Source organism: Triticum dicoccoides, chromosome 3A (assembly GCF_002162155.2).
Source record: "Triticum dicoccoides isolate Atlit2015 ecotype Zavitan chromosome 3A, WEW_v2.0, whole genome shotgun sequence".
NCBI lineage: Eukaryota > Viridiplantae > Streptophyta > Magnoliopsida > Poales > Poaceae > Triticum > Triticum dicoccoides.
The window spans coordinates 112548781-112557124 of record NC_041384.1 but is presented as its reverse complement, the minus strand read 5'-3'; the positions used below and the strand labels follow the sequence as shown (position 1 = coordinate 112557124).

At 46.3% G+C, this 8344-nt stretch overlaps 1 long non-coding RNA gene across 1 annotated transcript; it reads left to right on the top strand.

Moving 5' to 3' along the window:
- Positions 1-3638: 3638 nt before the first annotated feature.
- LOC119271350 lies at positions 3639-5115 on the top strand. Its single transcript, XR_005134497.1, has 3 exons — positions 3639-4088; positions 4199-4278; positions 4384-5115. It is a non-coding gene; the product is annotated as an uncharacterized LOC119271350 (long non-coding RNA).
- The last annotated feature ends 3229 nt before the right edge of the window (positions 5116-8344 follow it).

Genomic DNA, 8344 nt, shown 5'->3' with positions numbered 1-8344 from the left:
TCTCTCTCTCTGTTTCAGCCAACACTCTGTAGGCTGAGATGGCACTAAAATGTTCAATTTCTATCATAGTGCCAAGCCCACATTATCCTCCTGGTGATGTGTTCATATGTTCTTAAGCAAAACTTACGGTTTTGCTAGTTCTCGGTCCACAAAGAATTAGCTTAGAGCTTGGTTGACCCTTAAACCTCTAGATTCACTTTGTGATTCGTGTGTCATGTGAGTTGCAACTGGGTTGCAACCGAGTGTTTCTCAGTTGCAAGTGGGACGCAACTGAGGAAAACTGCCCCAGACTATTTGATTTGCCTCGTGATTTGTGCTGACGAAGAGTTGCAACAAGTCGCTCCCCCAAAACTTAACCTTAGTGGAAAAAGAACTTAACTTTTTTAGACAAAAAAGCTTAACTTTTTTTTGAGAGCATAAAAAAAAACTTAACAATACTAGCGATTTTGTTACTCTTTTTTTTTGAATTGAGCGATTTTGTTACTCAATCCAAAACACATTGCGGTAAGGAGATGGGCCTGCTAGGCCCATATAGCGATCAAACTGTTTTTTTCTTTTTCCTTTTCTTCTTCTAGTTTTTCCGTTTCATTTCTTCCTTTTCCTTTTCTTTATTTTCCCCATTCTATAAACATTTTTCAAACTTATGAAGTTTTTCTAAATCCATGAATGTTTTTCAAATTCACCAAAAAATTCAACTCATGATCTTTTGTTAAACATGTGAACTTTTTTTTTCGAAATACACGAGGATTTTTTTAATTCAAGAAGATTTTTAAAAATTGTGAACAATTTTTTAAGTGAATTTTTTAATCACACAATTTTTTGTTTCATGAAATTTTTTTCATTTCACATTTTTTTAAATGGAGAATTTTTTTGAACTCATGAACATTTCTTAATTAAGAACGTTTTTTAAAAGTGTAAACATTTTTTGAATTTGCAAGCATGATTTAAATTCATGAACATATTTGTGAATCATGAACAATTTTTAAAATACAAAATAATTTTCAGATTCTAAAACTATTTTATGAATTTAAGGTTATTTTTGAATTCTTGACATTTTTTGAATTCGTGAATTTAAAATTTTGGAAAAAATGTTCAATTGAAATTTGTAATTTTTTGTGAAACTATGTACGTTTTTTTTGAATTGGTGGTAAAAAGACAAGAAAAACAAAAAGAAATGAAGAACACGAAAATAAACACAGGGCGCCCCGCCCCTGTAGTTGGGCCGTCCCAAAATCGCTTGCGCGAAAAGGGGGTGGGGGTGTGCGGTGCGTGATTCCTGACTTTCCACCGCGCAGCGCGGGGATCAGGGATTCAGGGGAATGTATCTTGTGAACTAGTGCTTGTGGTGCTACCGATTCACCTGTCGTTGTTGCACATTTTAAAATGTTTCAAAAAACTAGAAAAAAAATCTAGCACATAGACACAATATCAATGTATGTTGTTACAAAATTTTATATCAAGATTTGAAACTTTGCACGAGATACAAAAATGATTTTGTTTTACATCAATATGATAATGTGCCGAATCTAAAACCCACCTTATTTTTGTACTATTCAAATTTTATGACAACATAGACCGATGTTGTGTGAATGTGTTAGATTTTTGTGAATTCTTTTGAACATTTGTAAATGCACCACAAGCAAAAAATTGCAGTATACTGGTCTACTCATCCCCATCCACAGTACCTAATAAAAAAAAATCTCCCCGTCCACAATGACTTCACCCCTGTGATCGCCGATCAAATGGCGATGTCGCAGAAGAGGCGCCGCCGCCGGAGGAGGCCTCTTCAAGAGTGTCCCGCCGGCGCCTTGGTGAAGACGGCGCATCGTTGCCTGTGGATGGAAGCTCTCCGCCGCCCAGGCTCCCCGACGAGCCTGCCGTGTCCTCAACGGAGCCAAGGTGCCATGAAATTGTCGCCTCGTGCCTCGCCCAATTGCAGTTGCCAGTCGGCGACGACGGCTCGGACATGGCCGCTTTTCCAAATCTCCCTTCCATTGAAACCCTCGAAGCCCTTACTCGCAAATCTTTCCACGACGATGATTCGCGAGCTGCTCTGCTAGAATACCAATGCCAGAAGTTCTTGAACGAGACCCACAGACGAGATGGAGATTCTGGAGGATCTAATTCGGCCATCATTGATATGGGCTCCGCTCATACTGAACTGGAGAGTGAATTGCAAAAAACATAGACACTACAGGCTAGGTTTGCAGGAACCACATATATACGAAATTGTGCCAAAAAGCACTAATTTTTTCATAATTTTTTGCAAAAAAAACCAGTTGCTTGTTTGGACCGTTTTAAGTGCGTTTATGACAAGGGGGGCGCATCCGTCGACGTGGCATCACTGTTCACACGGCAACACCGTTAGACGGCGTTACACGCCGCTGGCTCACCGGTTCGAGCCGGGCCGCTTAGTCTTCGAGTCGTACCCCGCCCGGTCCGCTCCTCTCACTCTCTTTTCCTCTCCCGCACTCTCTCCTCTCAGTCATGGCGACGGCTGGCGGCGCAGGCGGCGGGTCTGCCGGCGTTGGAGACGATGGTCCACCTGTGGGAGATATATGCGGGAGCTCAAACCCTAGCTGGCCATCGGATACAAGCAGCCCCAGCTAGAGCCCCCAGCACTGTCTCGAATATGCGGCGGCAAGATCTTGGGCCAGGGCAGTGAAGGAGAATCCGTCAGAGAGTCACCGGATTGCCTCGTCATTCGGCGGCGTCTAGTGAGTTTCCTCTTCCCTCTTACCTCTTCCTGTAGATCGATTCTAGGGTTAGGGTTAGGTTTTTTTGGCACTGTTAATTGGTGCTCTCTTAATTGTGATTTAGTTGCGGTTGATTTGTAGTTAACAGAGTAGCTAGTTGACAGAGTAGTTATGTGACGCCCCGAGTCCGATGTGTCAGGTGTCTCCCAGTTGTTCGCCGTCGTTGCCATGTCATTCGCTTGCGTGTTGCATCTTGCCATGTCATCATCCGCATTGCATCTACATGTTTTCGAAAACTTGCATCCGTCCCGGTCTCCTCGTTCCTTCCGTTGTCAGTTCTGAGTCCAGACACACTTGCACGCGCCCGCGGCACGTCTGAAATATTATTTTTTTAAGTGACCGGAAAATGTTCTCGGAATGGGATGAAAGTTGGCGTGCGGTGTTGTTTTGTTGTCAGTAGGCCGCCTGCCAAGTTTCATCGCGTTCGGAGTCCGTTTGATGCCCCAACAGATAACTATAGCGGCATTATAGCCGGTCAAACGTCGGACGTTTTCGGTCTTCAGAAACAGATGTCGGGCCCTCTCTCTCTCTCTTCTCCCCCTCGCAGTCTCGCCACAGCCCACCTAGTCCATCCTCCTTCCCCTCTCCGCTTCCGGAGTTGTCCGATGCGACCGCACGGTCCGAAACCCTCTCTGCTCAGTGCATCAAACCCCCTCGCGCGCGCGTCCGAAAAACTATCCCGGACCTGACCCGGACTGTCGCCACCGTTGTGTCTGGATCATCCCCAAACATCTACAAAATGTCACTGTTTCCTTGTTTGGACTCCCTAACCCATTCATCTCCGACCGTCTGATTTTGATCGGATGATCCAAAATACTCCTCCTATTCTGGTATTTATAGACCACCCGAACCCTAGAAATGAGGAGCCTTGTCCCATCCTCCCAGCCGCCGCCGCCATCATCTCCCACCTCGGGATCCTCCCATTCCCCACCGCGCCAGCCACCAGCCACAGCTGGATCCAATCCATCCACTGCAGCCAATCCATCGATCACCTTCCACCCCGCTCGAGGTTCTCCTCGTTCCTCTCGCACCCGAGGAGAGAGCAGACGCATCGCTCGCGCTCGAAGCCTCATGCCTCCCCGACGCCCTCGCCTCGCGCCGGCAAGTGACCTCGCCGGAGTGCCCTGCCGGAGTAACAGCCACACCAGGGACCCTCACGCCCTTCTCCTTCCCTGCTCTCTCTCTCTCTCTCTCTCTCTCTCTCTCTCTCTCTCTCTCTCGGCTTCCCCGTTTTTCTTCTCTCAATTCTCTCTGTCTTTCTTTCTTCAGGACTCAGTAGCAGCCATGGACGCCGTCGCGCAGACCTGCCTCCGTTCCCGTGACCACATGCCGGTCAGCAGCAGTAGTTCGCTGTGCCGCTACCCATCTTTCTCCTTCCTCCCGTCTCCCCTACCTCTATCTCCCTCTAATCTCTGCGTTTCTCTATTCTTTGCCTCGAACAGGAGCAGGCATGGCTGTCACCGTAGAGCTCGATGCCGAGCGCCGCCTTCGAGGCTTCAACCCCCACCACTGGTCTGCGTGGGTGAGCAACAACAGCAGCGCATCGCGCCCCTTGCATCCTACCCTCTCCTCTATTTTCCCTGCTGCTCCTCTCTGATCTAACCCCGCCGTGGCCGCCTGTCTGCAGTTTGCCGATGCACCCGGCGGATGAAGCTGCCGGTGCCCCTGCTCCAGCGCTACATCGCCTCCCCCCGCACCAATCCCAGCTCCTCGTTTCCGGCAGGATCCGCCCCAACGTCGTGGTTCCCCGGCGCCCCGAACCTCCCCTGCTTCGTCGCTGCTCGAGCTCGGGCAAGCTCCTAGACCCATGGCGCCCCTCCCATGCGCGCTTCCTCTTATCCTCCGCGCCCACTGTAGCTCGAGGAGGTGGATCCCCTCGATCCCGTGCTTCGCGTTGACCGCTTCCGGCTACCTCTACGTTGGATTCGCGCCAAGTTCCTGCGCCCGCGAAGCCTCTGCATCGAGCGCCAAGTTTTGCCTCCTGCTCTGCTTCGCCGTTGTCTGCAGCCGCTTGAATCGGTGCCAGCGTGTTGACCGCGTCGCTGCCCAAGCCGCCTGCTGTTTCCGCCGAGGCCGCGTCAGGCCCAGCCAGCGCCCGCCGGCCTGCCTCTTCCACCGTATGGGCTTGGCCCATGGTGAGAAAGGCCCAGTGGCCTTTTTTTTCAGATCTGTGAATTAGTCAATTTCCAGGGATTTGTACTTTTGCAGATCAACCCCTAAACTTCATGCATTTCATTACTCACAAACAGTGCATCATATATAAAAAACTTTATATATGAAAAATGCTTATAATCTTGTCTAGTTTCATAATATGTCATTTTCATCCATGGTTAAAATGTTTAATATGATGTTTGGTTAAATTTGCTCCTATTGCCATGTTAAAATGCTTTATTTCATAACTAAATAACCGTAGCTCCAAACCTAACAAACTTTATATGTAAATGGGGTCGAAAAATGCCTAGTTTAACATGGTAGCCTCACTTTGCATGTTTAACAACTATAAAATATGGTTTAGGGCAGAACAGTACCATAACCAAAATATGCACATGAGGAGTTTCCGGACTTGTTGTTTGTCATTCCTGCCTCATTTAAACTTGCCTAGATAGGTAGTTTTCATTTGCTTCACCCTCTTGTCATGTTTAACAACATTTAATATTGTTCGGTACATAAACGAGATCGAACTAAATAACTTGAATGTGGTGTTTCATCAATATGCAACGGAGATGCATATTGAGCTCCACTTAAATTGTAGTATTGTTTGTTGCACTTTGCCATGCCTTGCCTCATTAATCCGGACATGCATCATATTTGGTTGAGCATCATGTCATGCTTATGTGGTGGTTGTTTACTGTGTTGTTTGCTCCTTTCCGGTGTTGCTTCTTCGGGTTGGTTCCGATAATGTCGCGTTTGTGAGGACCCGTTCGACTACGTCTGTTTGTCTTCTTCATGGACTCGTTCGTCTTCCTTGCGGGATTTCAGGCAAGATGACCATACCCTCGAAATCACTTCTATCTTTGCTTGCTAGTTGCTCGCTTTTTTGCTATGCCTATGCTGCGATACCTACCACTTGCTTATCATGCCTCCCATATTGTTAAGCCAAGCCTCTAACCCACCTTGTCCTAGCAAACCGTTGTTTGGCTATGTTACCGCTTTGCTCAGCCCCTCTTATAGCGTTGTTAGTTACAGGTGAAGATTGAAGTTTGTTTCCTTGTTGGAACATGGAGATGTTGTTCCTTGTTGGAACATGTTTACTTGTTGGGATATCACAATATCTCTTATTTAATTAATGCATCTATATACTTGGTAAAGGGTGGAAGGCTCGGCCTTATGCCTGGTGTTTTGTTCCACTCTTGCCGCCCTACTTTCCGTCATATCGGTGTTATGTTCCCGGATTTTGCGTTCCTTACGCGGTTGGGTTATAATGGGAACCCCTTGACAGTTCGCCTTGAATAAAACTCTTCCAGCAAGGCCTAACATTGGTTTTACCATTCGCCACCTAGCCTTTTCTTTTCCTTGGGTAGGCCTGCCCAAGGGTCATCTTTATTAAACCCCCGGGCCAGTGCTCCTCTGAGTGTTGGTCCAACCAGAGCACCGTGCGGGGCCGTCCCTTGGCAACTTGGGTTACGTTGGCTCCCGTACGCTTAGCTTATCCGGTGTGCCCTAAGAACGAGATATGTGCAGCTCCTATCGGGATTTGTCGGCACAACGGGTGGTCTTGCTGGACTTGTTTTACCATTGTCGAGGATGTCTTGTAACCGGGATTCCGAGTCTGATCGGGTCTGCCCGCTAGAAGCAATATCCTTCGTTGATCGTGAGAGCTTGTGATGGGCTAAGTTGGGACACCCCTACAGGGATTTGAACTTTCGAAAGCCGTGCCCGCGGTTATGGGCAGATGGGAATTTGTTAATGTCCGGTTGTAGAAAACCTGAAGTTGACCTTAATTAAAACACATCAACTGCGTGTGTAACCGTGATGGTCTCTTCTCGGCGGAGTCCGGGAAGTGAACATGGTGTTGGAGTTTATGCTTGACGTAGGTTGTTCTAGAATCACTTCTTGATCATAGTTCATCACCGTGCTTTGCCTTCTCTTCTCGCTCTCTTTTGTGAATATGTTAGCCACCATATTAGCTAGTCGCTTGCTGCAGCTCCACCTCATACCTTTTACCTTACCCATAAGCTTAAATAGTCTTGATCGCGAGGGTGTGAGATTGCTGAGTCCCCGTGACTCACCGATACTTCCAAAACCAGCTTGCAGGTGTCGATGAGACCGTGCAGATGACGCAACCAAGCTCAAGGAGGAGCTCGTTGAAGATCTTGTCCTTTGTGTTGTTTCGTTCTAGTTGATCAGTAATGGAGCCCAGCTGGGGTCAATCGGGGATCTGTGTAGCATTTGGGGTAGTCTTCTTTTATTTTGGTTCCGTAGTCGGACCTTGATTGTATCTGGATGATGTAATGATTTATTCATGTAATTGTGTGAAGTGGAGATTGTAAGCCAACTATGTATCTATTTCCCTTATTGCATTACATGGGTTGTGTGAAGATTACCTCACTTGCGACATTGTTTTCAATGCGGTTATGCCTCTAAGTCGTGCTTCGACACGTGGGAGATATAGCCGCATCGAGGGTGTTACAAGTTAACAGAGTAGCTAGTTGATGATGTAGTCAGCAGAGTAGTTAGCAGGGTACTGTACTTGGAGAGATCAGTTTGCATTGGTTTGACAGTGAAGTTGACTGGTTTTCAGAACTTGACAGTGGTTTTGAGAAGGTGTTTGTTGTTTTCAGAGTGTACTGTACTGTATTGTAGCAATTATAATGTTGATTACTCTGTTTTAGTGCTCTGTTTTAGGAATTATGCATTTTTTACAGTACATTGGTGCTCTGTTAATTAAGCTATTTTAATTATTTGTGTGTAATTTGAACGATGATGTTTGGGATGTTAGAATGCACTTCCATGACAGAGACAACTTGGAGAGATCAGTTTGCATTTCAGACATAACATATTATAATTTGGTTGCCCTAATAGAGACAGAGGGATATGGGCTTAATGATTTCATGTATTTTGTGAGGGATCCTGGTGTTGGGATTACAGGAATGGATGAAATTTGTGATGATGATAAGGTGGATGAAATGCTTGACCATATTGCTAACAATGATCAGCATGTAGTGAACTTGACAGTGGTTAGGGGCACTGATCCAAGACCTGCAGATTTGAACTCAGGCTATCTGGTTGAGGAGCAGGTTCCTTTGAGCCATATAGGAGAGAACCCTGTGTATGTAGTAAATCCTTCTAGTGTTCTCTTAAGATCACCACCAAAAAGTATAATATAGAGTTAGACAGAGCCATTGCAGTTCTACACTACACAGCAGAGCACAAACCATGATCTGGATACAAATGCTGCCATGGAACAATCCAATCCAGCAGATCAGGATGAACTGGAGACATTAATGGAGTTGAAGAGGAGAACAAAGATTGCCAAATTTAGGAAACATAAGATTGCAGCTGAGCATGTAAATAAGGTTAAGCAGAAGCTACCAATTCTTCTAACTGAAGATGATTCAGATCTGGATGCAGATGAAGACTATCTTCAG